At 45.7% G+C, this 14,732-nt stretch overlaps 1 protein-coding gene across 1 annotated transcript in view; it reads right to left on the bottom strand.

Annotated features, from left to right (window-relative positions):
* The window catches only part of UVRAG (UV radiation resistance associated), a 321,095-nt gene that overhangs the window by 82,042 nt on the left and 224,321 nt on the right, over nt 1-14,732 (bottom strand). The window lies entirely within an intron of this gene.

Below are 14,732 nucleotides of genomic sequence, written 5' to 3'. Positions count from 1 at the left end.
TATCCCAGGACAGCAGGATGCAGTCCTCACATATGGGTGACGTCACTGACTGAGCCCTATTGTGGGAAAACTTTGTCAAAGTTTCTAGAAACTTTTGACTGGCCCTGTGAGGCCACTGAGCATGCCCAGCATGCCATGATATTCTCTGCCACAGGGGTATCTCTTCAGTCTCGTATGTAGCAATAAGCTTTATCAAAAAACGTATGGGACCCAACTCCGCGGTGTGGCGGTGGGTTTCGTGAGGACTACATCCTGCTATCCTGGGATAACACCTATCACAAGGTAAGCAATTTTGCTTTATCCCAGGACAAGCAGGATGCTAGTCCTCACATATGGGTGATTAGCAAGCTACAGGCCGAGTCATTTCATAGTGGCAACAGTGAAGTATTGTTGGTGAAATGAAGCAGGCGAAGATCACAGCAGGTTGTATGTAGAAGGAGTTGGGATTAAACTGGAAACAAGTTCTTTAAGACAGATTGCCCATAGGCTGAATCTTGTCGTCCCTGTTTGTCCAAACAGTAATGAGCTGCAAAGGTGTGAAGAGAACTCCATGTTGCTGCTTTACATATGTCAAGGATTGGCACTGAATGATAGTGTGCTACTGAGGTTGACATTGCTCTTACTGAATGTGCCTTTACTCACCTTTGGAGAGGAAGGCCTGCTTTTTCATAGCAAAACTGTATGCAATCTGCTAACCAGTTGGGTAGAGTATGTTTACTCACTGCTTTACCCGGTTTGTTTGGATCATAAGATACAAAGAGTTGAGTGGATTTCCTGTGGACTGCAATGCGGTCTAAGTAAAATGCTAGTGCACGCTTACAGTCCAAGGTATGTAAGGCTCATTCTCCTTGGTGAGAGTGAGGCCTTGGAAAGAATGTGGGTAAAACTATGGGTTGGTTCAAGTGGAATTCCGTAACTACCTTTGGAAGGAATTTTGGATGTGTACGGAGAACCACTCTGCCATGTAGGAATTTTGTATAGGGTGAGTACATGACAAGTGCTTGTAACTCACTAACCCTTCTCGCTGATGTAATGGCTATGAGGAAGATAGTCTTCCATGTGAGAAATTTAAGATCACAGGAATTCATGGGTTCAAAAGGAGAATGCATGAGTCTTGTTAAAACCAGATTCAGGTCCCATTCTGTGACTGGTGGCCGAATTGGTGGTTTAAGTTGAGTTAAACCTCTCATAAACCTGCTGACAAGAGGTTGTATGGATATTGGTGCATCTCCCATCTTGTTATGGTAAGCTGAAATTGCACTTAAATGTACTCTTACAGATGAAGTCTGGAGACCAGAATCTGAAAGATGGCATAAATAGTCTAATAGAGAAGTTGTGGGGCAGGAGAAAGGATCAATACTCTTTTGCGTGCACCACAAAGTGAACCTTTTCCATTTTGAAGAATAATTCTTTCGTGTGGAAGGTTTATATGAAGCTATAAGCACTTGAGATACATTGGTTGAAAGATTGAGTGGTTGTAAAATCAAGCTTTCAACATCCATGCTGTCAGGTATAGGGATTGAAGGTTGGGATGGCGCAACCGAACCTGAACCTGAGTTATGAGAGTGGGAGCTACACCCAGGTGAATGGGATCCCTGATTGAGAGGTCTAGAAGTGTGGGAAACCATACTTGTCGAGGCCAATATGGGGCTATGAGTATCATGGACCCCTTTGTCCTGTTGTAGCTTCACTAGAGTTTTAGTTATGAGTGGTATCGAAGGATATGCATATAGGAGGCCTGAGTTCCAAGGGCGAGGACAGGTGTCCTTGGCTAGTTGGTGATTCTGTCTGTGCAGCACGCAGAATTTGTCCACTTTGTGATTCAGGTGTGACGCAAAGAGGTCTATTGTTGGTTGTCCCCAACACTGAAATATCCTGGTCGCTACTAAGGGATCCAGGGACCACTCGTGTGGTTGGAACCGACGACTGAGACGATCTGCCACTACGTTGTGAATGCCTGCCAGATAAGTGGCCTGTAGAAACATTGAGTATGTCAGGGCCCAGCCCCAAATCTGCGCAGCTTCTTGGCAAAGGAGATACGAGCCCATACCTCCCTGCTTGCTGATGTACCACATGGCTACTGTGTTGTCCGTTTGGATCAGAACAGTCTTGTATGAAAGGCAGTCCTTGAACGCATGAAGTGCATAACGTATAGCTCGAAGTTCCAGGAAATTGATTTGAAACGTTGCTTCGAGTTTTGTCCAAGTCCCCTGGGTTTGGAGATTGTTTATGTGAGCTCCCCAACCCAAGTTGGATGCATCTGTAGTTAAAGTTATCTGTGGGACTGGTTGTTGGAAGGGTACGCCCTTGCGCAAATTGTCCTTGTTCGCCCGCCAAAGTATTATTATTATTATTATTTAACATTTTTCTATACCGAACTTCATGACAAGCTTCATATCAGACCGGTTTACATCAAACTTAGGGATTAACTGAAACATAACCATATAACAGGAAGGCCAAAGAGCAGTTACAAATAACAGGGAGAATGAAACTTGGGGGCTAGGGTAGCCAGGAAATAAAGGACAGAAAAAAAAAAACTGGAGGATGAGAACGTATGTCTATACAGTGGTTGGGTCGGTCATTTAGTCTATTGGGCTAAATGAACGTACTGTTGCAATGTTAGGCCTTAAGGGAAGGCTTGGAGGAAAAGCCAGGTCTTGAGTTTTTTTCGGAAGGTAATCAGGCAGGGTTCCAGTCTTAGGTCAGTCGGTAGGTTGTTCCAGATGATAGGGCCAGCTGTGGAGAATGCCCGTTCTTTTGTGGAAGTTAGACGAGAGGAGAAGTAGAAGTAGAGATGAACGTAGCTGGTGGGTTACTTGAATTGGAGAATACAGTGCTTGAATGGATTGGATCCATTGAGATCTTAGTGTCCATTGGGTTACCCTCATGGCAAGCCTTGCCATGGGAGTAACATGAACTGTGGATGCCATGTGGCCTAGTAAGGTTAGAAACTGATGAGCTGTTGCTTGTTTCTTTGAGTGAATCGAGTTTGCCAGTAGGGAAAGTGTTTCTGCTCAATCCTCGGGTAGAAACGCCTTTGAGAGGATGGTATTCAATTCTGCTCCTATGAATTGAAGCAGGTGAGACGGAGTGAGATGGGACTTTTGTTAATTGATGCGAAAACCCATGGAGTGAAGTAGAGTAATTGTTCGACTGAGAGAAGCCAGAGCTCCTTTTTGAGACTGACTTCTGATAAGCCAGTCATCTAGATATGGGAAGACATGTACACTTTTCCTTGTGCAAGTATGCTGTAATTACTGCCAGACATTTGGTGAATGCTCTGGGAGCAGAGACAAGTCCAAATGGCAATACTCTGTACTGGAAATGCTGATGAGCTACCATGAAGCGCAGATATTTGCGATGAGGAGGGAATATTGGAATGTGAGCATAAGCGTCTTGAAGATCCAGAGAACAAAGCCAATCTCCTGTTTGAAGAAGTGGAAGCATGGTGCCTAGAGAAAGCATCCTGAACTTTTCTTTTTTCAGAAATTTGTTGAGATTTCTGAGGTCTAGGATGGGACGTAGGCCTCCTGTTTTCTTTGGAATGAGGAAATAATGGGAGTAGAATCCTCTGCCCTGCTGAGACCGGGGCACCAGTTATATAGCTCTGGCTCTCAGAAGGGTGGATAATTCTGCTTGTAGAGGAATTATGTGAGATTCGTCCATTGGATAATGTCACGGTGGAGAATCTGTTGGGATTGTGAGGAAATTGAGTTTGTAATCTCGAGAGACTATGGAAAGTACCCATTGGTCTGTTGTTATTGGAATCCAATGGTTGTAAAAGTAGGCTACTCTGCCTCCTACTGGTAGATCTGCTCGAGGGTTGAAGAGATGGTTTCGTTCCCTGGTGTTGGCCTCAAAAGCCTGCAGCAGGCCCCTTCTGCGGCGGGGGCTGAGGTCGAGCAGTCCTGGGCTGTCTAGGCTGAGGTCGATGTTGCGGCCTAGTCGACCTACCTCTCGATGCTGGAGGGTAGTAGCGTCTTTGCCGGTAGAATGGACATCTGGATTCACGTCGTGGAGGACGGCGAGATGGTTGTGCAGCAGAGTCCTGTGGAACTAGTGATAGTTGGTGCAGGGTTTCTGTATGTTTTGAGTTGTGCGACAGCATCTTGGACTTTTGAACCAAACAGGTTGTCACCAACACATGGCAAATCCACTAATTTATCTTGGACCTCAGGCCTAAGGTCTGAGGCCTTAAGCCTTGCCCAACGCCTAGCACTAATCTCAGAGGCCGCTGTTCAGAAGCTGTTTCGAAGCCATCGTAAGCAGCCCTGACTTCATGCTTGCCAGCTTCAAGCCCTTTATGAATGATCGCCTGGGCTGCTTCCTGATATTGCTGTGGTAAAGATGTAGTGAATTCTTGGATCTGCTTCCACAGATTCCTCTGATACTGAGTCATATATAGTTGGTAAGAGGAAATTCTGGTATTCAGCATGGCTCCTTGATATACTTTTCTGCCCAGGGAATCTAAATTCTATGATCTTTTCCTGGGAGAGTTGAAGAATGTGGTCGTATTCTTTTCGATTTCTTTTGCGCAGATTTCACAACCACTGATTGATGAGGAAGCTGTGACTTTTGGTAGCCAGGAACAGACTGTACTAACAGACTAGTGTCCATTCATTTATTAACAGCAGGCACAGATTATGGGTGCTCCCAGAGTCGATGTTGTAGATCTAGGAGAACCTCATGAATAGGTATGGCCAATACCTGTTTTGGAGGGTCCATTAATTGGAGGACCTCCAATGTCTGCTGTCTAGTATCTTCCTCCATCACCAATGTGAAGCGTATGGTGTCTGCCATGTCCTGAATGAAATTTGTAAAGGATAAATCCTCTGGTGGAGATTTTTTCCTTTGATCTGGAGGAGAAGGTTCTGACATAAAGTCTTCAGATGAAGTATCTGTGTGTTTATCTTCCCAAGTACATCTGGATCATCCTGATATGGAGAGATAGCGGGGAGGATCTTGGTGGATGATGGAGGCCCGAAGGACCTAGTTGTGGATCATCAAAGGGAATTCTTGTAGGAATGTCCTCTGATGGTTTAGATGGAAGTGCACAGACTACCTCATCAAATCTCTTCATAAGAAGTTGGAAGAGTGCCATTTCTGGATGTCCTGGGTCCCCAGGTGAAATCGGCATCGATGGCATAGGGGTTATCATCAGTGATGGAATCGGTGTTTGCATCGATGATCGCCCCAGCCTCAGTTTAGGTAGTGGCATCGACGGAATCGTCGGCATCGGTGCGGACACCGGCATCGGCGAAGGTGCCGGAGACGACACCTGTTCTTTAAGGGCCTGAAGTACCGCTTGTCTTATAAAATCAGACAATTCCTGCGTAACAACTGGTGTATACAGAGCAGTTGTACATGGTGGCGGAGGCTGTGTTGATGTTCCCTCCACAGAGCCCTGTGGAGGTTCAATGATCGGCATGTGTTCTTGGGGTGAAGGCCCCGGCATCGAAGGAACCGGAGTTTCCTGGGTCCTTGGCCGCTTTGCGCTCGATTCCCCCGGGGAGAGCGGCGATTCTAATGTCGATGGTCGTCGGTGTAGATGACAATGCTTTGATCGGTGTTCGACTGCTGACTGTACCGATGTTATTGACGACATTGGCGATGGATGGTCTCCCGATCCTTCCGGACGACGTTTTTTGAAAAGTACAATTTGGAGACTCCGGCCGGAGATGATTTCGTCGATGTAGAGGGAGATGGCAGAAGCTGCAGATGGAATAAATGCTCCATCTTCTCTTGGCTGGTCTTTCTTCCCTTCACAGTCATCTCTGCATATTTAGGGCAGGTATTGACGTAGTGTTTCTCCCCCAAACACATCACACACTCGAGATGTGGGTCCATAATGGACACTGTTCGATTGCAAACGGGACATTTTTTAAAACCCGTAGCCATTTTGTATCGACAGCCGTCGATGACAAAAAGAGAAAATTTGTTTTACTCAGAGAGTAAACGAGACACAGATTTACTCACCAGCCGGTGGAAAACCAGAGAGATCCCATGTGGGAGAAAAATTAGAGAGAAAAACTGACTTTTGGTCAGAGAAACTTGTGAGTAAGCTCACAAAGGCTCCTAATCCGCGATGCCTACAGCAGCGCGGAAAAACGAAGACTGAAGAGAGATCCCTGTGGCAGAGAATATCATGGCATGCTGGGCGTGCTCAGTAGCCTCACAGGGCCAGTCAAAAGTTTCTAGAAACTTTGACAGAAAGTTTTCCCGCATTAGGGCTCCGTCAGTAACGTCACCCATATGTGAGGACTAGCATCCTGCTTGTCCTGGGATAAACCGTATTTTATAACATGTGCGCGCACTGGGAGCCGTTCGCGCCTTTCAAAAATCAACCCCTAAGTATTTTCCCTGTCCTCAGAGGACTTCTAAATAATCTGAGGTAGTAACATGAGCTCTGAACCTTGGTACCAAACCTATAGATGTTGCCTAAGGGATCAGTAATTGCTTATAATCCTAAGCATTTGGGAATTCTCTTTTTTTTTTTTTTTTTTTTTAATATACGTGGCAATAATTACCAAAGTGTTAAATGCTTAAATTCCAATAGTAAAACCAATGAAGCAGTTCAAGCATTTACTTACTCTTTGATTGTTATTGCATTCTTATGACTGCAAGAAATGTCCTAGCAACTATATGATGTAATCTGCAAGCAAATAGTTAATTGGTCCTGGGAATTGCATAAAAATAAGTTAAGATGCTGAAGATCCTTTCAAGATGGCAGCCATAAACGTTTAACACTTTGGTGATCTATAAATTTTGTCTTCTCTCTAGCCCTTGAAGCAGCCAGTATCCATCAAAACACTGTCAGAGTCAGGTATGGAACATTGAGCAGGGTTAAATAATCCATTTGAACGCGAACAGCTCTACCGCCAACTTCAAGATAAGTACACATTAGTACTATCCTGCTCTTTTTGAGATTGAGAGAGAACTGTGATCGATACTGGAAGGCAATTCATATTCTAAGTTTGCAAAATGCAAAATTAAAAATCAAAAAAGAGCAACATTTGGGAATCTTTAATGAAAAATAAGAGAAAAATAGTACAAACATCAAAAACGGTACAGTGCATACTCAGCAGTAGTCAGAAGTAAAGCTACTACTGCTGGCTAACATGCTGGACCATAGTATTTACCGATGTACTTTAATATTATCCTCTTGTTATTTGTGTCACTTCAATAACAGCAAATAAATTCCCTTCAGTACAAGGCACTCTGTAATAAACGTCTGCAAAAAAAAAGTCACTCAGAACCAATATTGCAAAACTGCCATATCAAAACAGCACCAACTCCCAAGACTCAAACAGCAACAACCCTATCTATGACAAGGCACAGGCCTTACAACACAAACTTCATAATGTAAAAGAAATGCTAGCAAAATATCTGAACTATGTGATACAGAGCATAAACAGGTCCTCAACAGATAAAGAATAAGTGACCAAAATTAGAAATAGGAACATGCAAGCAAAAATTGAAATGGAAACCAAGAAGTCAGCCTGTGCAACACCAGAGATACAGAAACAGCATGCATTTTCTCCTGTACTGTACATGAGACAACCCTTTGGGAATGTCACTATAATAGCCTAGTCTTAAACCCATTTTTGAGCTAGGAGTTAGAGGAAGGTAGCAGAGGGAGGGGGGCACCATTTCAACAGATCCTCCACTGAGGTTGCTGAATGGATGGCTCCTGCTGTGTATAAAAGCAGGCTGTAGCATCACTGGGTGTGGCATTCTGGTTAAGAGTTAGAGAGAGAATGGATAGCAGATACCCCAAAATCCTCCAGCCAGGGATACCAGGCTTTCACAAGTCCTCAAAAAGATCAAAAACTTTCAAAAGTCTCGATCAAGATATGGGACTAGCACTTAGGAAAGCACTGGTTCCCTTCCTACTAGGGTATTGGCCCGGATTATGAAACCTAGTACCCAAGCAGGGGAATAACTCAAGAAAGCAATCCATCTTCACCGAGGGAGGCTGGATCAGAGGTGATCTGCTGCAGGAGGTTTCCAGTTTTTCTACAGTTTTGTGAAGATTTTTTCTGAGTTTCCAGAAAGAAGTTTGTGGCCTCCCTTCCTTCCAGAAGAGGGGACATCTGTATACAGAAACAACTGAAGAGGAGAACTGTGAGTAAGACCTAAAATTCCTTGAGGACACCCATCTGATTTTTTCACTTTTTGGAAAGATGTACAAAGACTGTAATCTGTTTGATCTCACCACTTTTGGAAGAGGTTTTCCGTCTCTACTAAGGATACCCTGCCCAATTGGGAAAGCAAATGTTGCTTACCTGTAACAGGTTAACTCACAGGACAGCAGGATGTTAGTCCTCACATATGGGTGACATCACAGGATGCAGCCCTGTTACGGAAAACTTTTCTGTCAAAGTTTCTATAAAACTTTGACTGACATTGGCACAGAGTGCACTGAGCATGCTCAGCCTGCAATTATCCCTGTGACCACAGGTGTCTCCCCTCAGTCTTGTCTTATAGCAAAAAGCACAAGCGAAACTAAAATAATAAAACGTATGTAGACCCAACTCCACGGGGTGGTGGGCGGGTTTCGTGAGGACTAACATCCTGCTGTCCTGTGAGAACACCTGTTACAGGTAAGCAACATTTGCTTTCTCACAGGACAAACAGGATGGGAGTCCTCACATATGGGTGAGTACAGAGTAGAGGTTGCCTAAGAGTGCACCAAATGCACCCAAAGACTTGCAAAAGGCGCAACGACGGGGTGGAATTTGGCAAGGAGGGCATCCTGAAACCCATAATGGGCTGGTGGAAGGATATTGGGTAGTTAAACCGAAAAGAAGATGAGTAGACGGATTGGCCAAACATGGAAGCATGCCGGCCAGCAATAATGGGCTGCAAAGGTATGGAGAGAGCTCCAGGTCGCAGCCTTACAAATATATACAAGCGGCACCGGCCGAAGGTGAGCTATTGAGGCTGGTACGGCCCTAAAAGAGTGTGGTTACACACGGTGTTGTAGTGAAATGCCTGCTTGTTGGTAGGAAAAAGAGATACAGATTGTCAATTAGGAGGAAAAGGTCTGTTTGCCCACTGGAACTCATAGCTTGGCTTTTGCCTCAGAAGGAAAGAGTTAGGTGTTATTCCTATGGAATGTAGTGCGGTCTAGATAGAATGCAAGTGCACTTTTACAGTCCAAGGAGTGGAAAACCCTCTCGCTCTGGTGAGAGAGAGGTGTTGGGAAAAAGTGGGCAGAGTATATTCTGAGTAAAGTGAGATGCTGCGTCTACCTTAAGAAGGATATGAAGTTGAATACGTAAGACCACTCGGTCACGGAGGAACGCAGGGTCGGGTGAGTATGTAACAAGGTGTGGAACTCACTGACCCTGTTGGCAGAAGTGATGACTACGAGGGAAAGAATTTTCCATGCCAGACTGTTAAGTGAGAGGAATGGAAAGGCTCGAATGGGGAACGTATGAGTCTTGTAAGCACTAAATATAGGCCCCATTCCGTAACCAGTAAAAATAGAGGCGGTTTAATCAGTGGATAACCAATGGTAAGCTGACTCAGAAGGGGTTGAACTGTTAATCGGGTATCCCCATTCCCAAGTGGTCGCCAATTGGAACCAAGGTGTACCCATATGGAGGATGTCTGGGGAGCAGAATCCAAGGGAGTAAGAGAAAAGAGTGGTGTAGAAAAAAGGGGGCAATACCCTTTTGTATGCGCCATGTGGTAAATCATGCCATTTTGAATGGTAAGATTTATGTGTGGAAGGTTTTTGTGATGCTACCAGTACCTGAGAACATCAGTGAGTCCATGATATGAGACTGACCTGTGAGAAGGCGAATTGGTTACTGGTGTGATAGATTGCGAAGTATGGGAAAGCATACTGGTCTCGGCCAGGACGTGGGTCTGAGAAACAGTGAACCCCGTCCTGGTGCAGCATAATAAGAGTGCTGGCTATGAGAGGCATCGAAAGAGACACATATAAGAGGCCTTTGTTGCAGCAAAGGTGTCCATGGGAACACATTTGAGACGTGTAGGGAGTAGAATCTGTCCACCGAATGGTTCGATTCAGACGCAGAGGACAAGGTTGGTTGACCTCAGCGCTAGAAGATTTTTCTCGCTATACATGTAGTCCGAGACCATCCGAGAGGATGAAAACCTGTATGGAGAAGGTCTGCTAATGTGTTCATTAAGTCTGTTAGATAAGTGGCCCAGGGATGCATGGAATGAGCAAGGGCCAAGGGTAGAGCTGCGCAGCTTCCTAGCAGAGCAGCTAAGAGGTTGTGCGTGCTTGTGTGTTGGAAATACCACATTGTCACTATGCTGTCTGTCTGTATGCACAAAGGTTTGTTGCAGCGGCAGTATTGTAAGGCATAAAGGCATAACTCATGGCTCGAAGCTCCAGGAAGTTGATGTGAAACTCTGCATGGAGTGGAATAGACACATATTGGGTTCTGAAGATGTTAGTTCGAACTCTGCAACCCTGAGTAAATGCAAGCATAAGCAGGACCAGCCTAGGTTTTGGTTCTAGATCTGCAATATGGATCAGGGACGAAAGCGGTTGAACAGCTTAGATCCACTGATAATTGAAATTTCACTGAATCTTACTCTTAGCAAATCTGGACCTATGAGTAAAAGTGCATGGTGAAAAAATCCCGTGGCCCAGCAATGAAAGAATTAAGGGGCTGAGGTTATGTTGTATGTGCGCAGAGACATATAGGAATTTGTCAGAATGTCGGTGCGGTTGTTGGACAGGAAGTTCGTTGTGACTGTGGTGTCCAGAAGTGTTCTATATGGGATTTATGGTAGTTAACAGTAATCTCAGGTAGTAGATTTATAGTAAGTCATGAAGAAGATAGAGCTCCTTGCTTGGATTGACTGTTGTTATGCAGCTGTCCATGCAAGGAAAAGTGTGAATGATGTTTTACTCCGTAGAGAAACAGCAGTCACTGCTAGTGATTTAATGAAAAACCCAAAGTTGCCGAAGCTGGAGCAACTGGCAGAGCTTGGGATTGTAATATTGTTGACTCACCATGAAGCACATAGAAAGATTAGAGGAGAGAGGCAGCCTACTTACTGCAGTATGGAAGTGTGGTGACGAGAGACACCATTTTACTTGTCCCATCTGAAGAAAGTTGATATTTCTGAGGTCCAGGATGGGCAGAGTGTAACTACTTTCTTTTGAAAGAAAGAATAGTGAGATTAAAACTCCCCCCCCCCCCTGTGCTTTGTAGCATCCGGGGGATTGTACCCTGAACCTTGGTGCCAAGTGGGGTGGCCGCTCTGATATCCGGCAAGTTGAGAGACCAGGTGGTGTCCAACTGGCGGGGCTGATGTAATCTGGATATCATGTAATCTCCCACAGGAGCGTGAGTGGTAAAAGTCTTACCCACATTTCTGTGTGCTGTACAAGAAAACATTGAGACCTGTCGCCAGGCCTCGAGGTTGATTTGCAATTGAGGCAGTGTTTGCTGGATCTTGTGTTTAGCAGATCAGCGAATGCATATGGGATTTCGGTCCTTAATTAGGAACCCGAAGCTAGAGTATTAATCAGTACAGAGTCCCGTTGCTCTCAACGGGAGGATGTCCTGATGCAATCTTAAATGATTGGTAGAGAGGTTCTCTTGGTATTGTGTCCGACATAGCTGGCAATAGCGATATGTGACATTAATACGATTCTTGGAAGACAAGACGACCTAAAACCTTTCGAACCATATGGCCCGATTTAGAGAACAGGTCTGAATGGGATTGTCGCTAAAGCGGGATTAGAGTACTTGCCATCCGTCGTGGATCGCAGAAGGACAAGCCGGTGAAGATCGATGGCTCCGTGGATTTCAGGAGGCATCGAGGGACTGCCTGAAGGACGTAAATGTCCAACTCAACTCTGTAACCTGGTATGGTAGTGCAGGTACAGAGGAGACAGGCTGAGCGTGTCTGGCGCTACTACAGTAATTTGTGGAGGGTCAGAACCCCGCACCGGTGTCGGTGGGGAACGCCTCAGGTACAGGGGAGCCATTATGACTCATGAACCCGGTCCTCTTTGCAGTGGCTTGATGTATCGTGACGCCAGTGCAGAATTCCTCGGAACTTGGACAGGTCATTCTGGAGCACCGAGGACTGCCAGCACTGTGTGGAACAGTGGCGATGGCAGTAGCGATGTTGCTTGGCCTGGGCATTCTCCAGCACTGAGTAGGATAGCACCGATGTCTTGGATGACATCGGTGGCGGACGGTCACCATGCCGGTGACAATGAGTGCCACGATGCTCGGCCCGGTCTTTCCCCAGCGCCGAGGTGGATGCCCTCGCTGTCTTGGATGGCGAATGATGACGGACTGTCAGCATGCCTGCACTGCTCCTGGTACTATGTAGTGTCGTAGGCTGATACGGGGCTTTAGGTAAGAACCCAAAGTATGGAGCGCTGTGTTTAGGCGAGGGCATTGCGTGTAGGTGCTATGTCAGTATTGACGGTATTGATGGCAGCATAGAAGTGGCCTCGAGGGTATCGTGAAAAATATAGATGAAAAAACGTCGATGGCCCGGGCAGAGCAACGATAACAGTGACGGAGGCACCGACGGCATCGGCGTAGATATCGATGGAAATGATGTGGCATCGAAGAATCAAATAGACTTCGATGGCATTGGGAAATTGATACCAGCATCAATAGGAACGACATGGGCATCGACCCGGGCATCAATGGAACTGACCTGGGCATCGATGGCATCAACCCAGACATCGATGGAAAAATCAGCGTCATGGATGAAAACATTGATGGCACTGAAAGAATCGATGCGGGGATTGATGGCATCGATGGACCGCGGGGAGAGGGGTGTCGCTGGCATCGAAAAAGGCAGGAAGGCCAGGATGGGGGTACAGAAGGTGGCGATGGGGGCAGACTGCACGAAGGTACCGAGGTATGAATTCGACAGAGGCCCTGGCGGCAACGGTAACCATGGAAGTCCCTATCCCACTAGTGCTAATAACCAGGCAGAGGGTCACAGGAGGACACTCTCAGGCTATGTGGGGCTAACTGTGAAAACATAGGGAGAGGGAAGGTCACAATTCGGTTGGTAGGCCGGGGAAACCGTAGTGAGGTGACAGGAACCGACCGAAAAACAGGGCATAGTACTCACCGAGCGTCGTTTAAATGTACGCGAAGGGAGACCTGTGCAGGGAAAAAGCGTTTGTGAAGTAAAAGTTTAAGTGTTTCCATGAGGAAAAATTGTGAGAATTTCTCACAGAGCTCCTAATCGCTATGCTTACTGCAGACCGGAAAAAAGAAAACTGAGGGAGACACCTGTGGTCACAGGGATAATTGCAGGCTGAGCATGCTCAGTGCACTCAGTGTGCCAGTGTCAGTCAAAGCTTTATAGAAACTTTGACAGAAAAGTTTTCTGTAACAGGGCTCCGTCCACTGACATCACCCATATGTGAGGACTATCATCCTGCTTGTCTTGTGAGAATGTTACTTATCCAAGTCCTGGAGGGTAACACTTTCCCTGCCCAATACTGAGACGCAGTTGCACAGATACAACTGAAGAACTGTAAATTCAACCTTGGGCTAAGAGCTGATGTGAACACTGCTAAATTGCTATTTAAGAAGTCTGACAATAGAGATTTATTTTTGGACATTCACTCTCAGCCTCTAGTGTATTTGTTGGCACTCACTTCCCCATTGTTTAACAAGATCTGTTACTCCCCCAGGGCAGCAATTAAAGAGTCGCCATAGCAATCATAGGTTTTGGAGGATTTAGTCTTGACCTCCATGAGACCCATCATGGCAATTATGTTCTAATGGATATTTTATTTTTCTAATCACTTTTGTCCTCATATTTTTCTGCTTTACTGTTGTCAGCTGCTTACTCCTTTTTCAGGGTCTCCTGTCCATTTTGTATTTCCTTCTGTCTTCTTCAGTTCTTTCCCTACATCTCTGACTAATTTTTCCCTGTCATCTCATTTTTCTCTACTTCTCTCTCACTCTCTGCCTCACTACAAAATAATAGCTAGATTTCATCCCTCATTCTCCCCCCCACTATATTGCTCCCTCTCAAAGTTCTTTCGTTGGGTTGCTCCTTTACCATTTCAAGCTGTCTGGCTCCCTTGTCTTTTCTTTCAACAGCTGCCTTCTTTCTTGATCTCTGAAACTCCTCCCTTTCCTCAACTTACAAAATCTCCTTCCATGCGTTTCTTCTAATCCCCTCCCTTTTCATTCTTTTCAGTCCTCTCCCCACCCCTCAACTCCCCAATTCCTATATTAACCTTACGCACTTCTCTTCCATCCTTCCATCCTCCCTCTCTCAACCCCTCATTTTTCATTCTATCCCCATTCTCATCTTCTAACTTTTTTCACCTTCCATCCTACCCCTACTTTCATCTTTCACACTTCCTTTCAACTCCCTTACTTCCATCTTCCCCTTCCCCTTGTAACCATCCTTCCAGTCCCCTCCTCCCACCTTCTATCATTCTCCCTTACCTTCACTCCCTGTCCAATCCAACACTCCCTCCCCCACAGTTTGATGCACAGAAGAGCAGAGTTGGCAGCTACTGCTTCTAACTTCTTCCTTTTGTCTCCAGCTCCATTTCCTCCTGAGCAGACTGACTGTTTTTGAACCAAATTGCACCGCAGGGACACAGAGGAGCCAGCAGCAAGAGAATGAAGTTAGAAGCACCGGCTGCCGGCTCCATTCTCCAAGTGTCGGGCCATGGGGTAAGTGGGGTGCAACAGCTGATCTTCACCTCCACAACACAGGCCACGTTGAGAGGG

The sequence above is a fragment of the Rhinatrema bivittatum genome, chromosome 5 (assembly GCF_901001135.1).
Source record: "Rhinatrema bivittatum chromosome 5, aRhiBiv1.1, whole genome shotgun sequence".
In the NCBI taxonomy this organism is placed as follows: Eukaryota; Metazoa; Chordata; class Amphibia; order Gymnophiona; family Rhinatrematidae; genus Rhinatrema; species Rhinatrema bivittatum.
The sequence above is the reverse complement of the archived record's forward strand: the minus strand, read 5'-3'. Positions and strand labels throughout refer to the sequence as shown.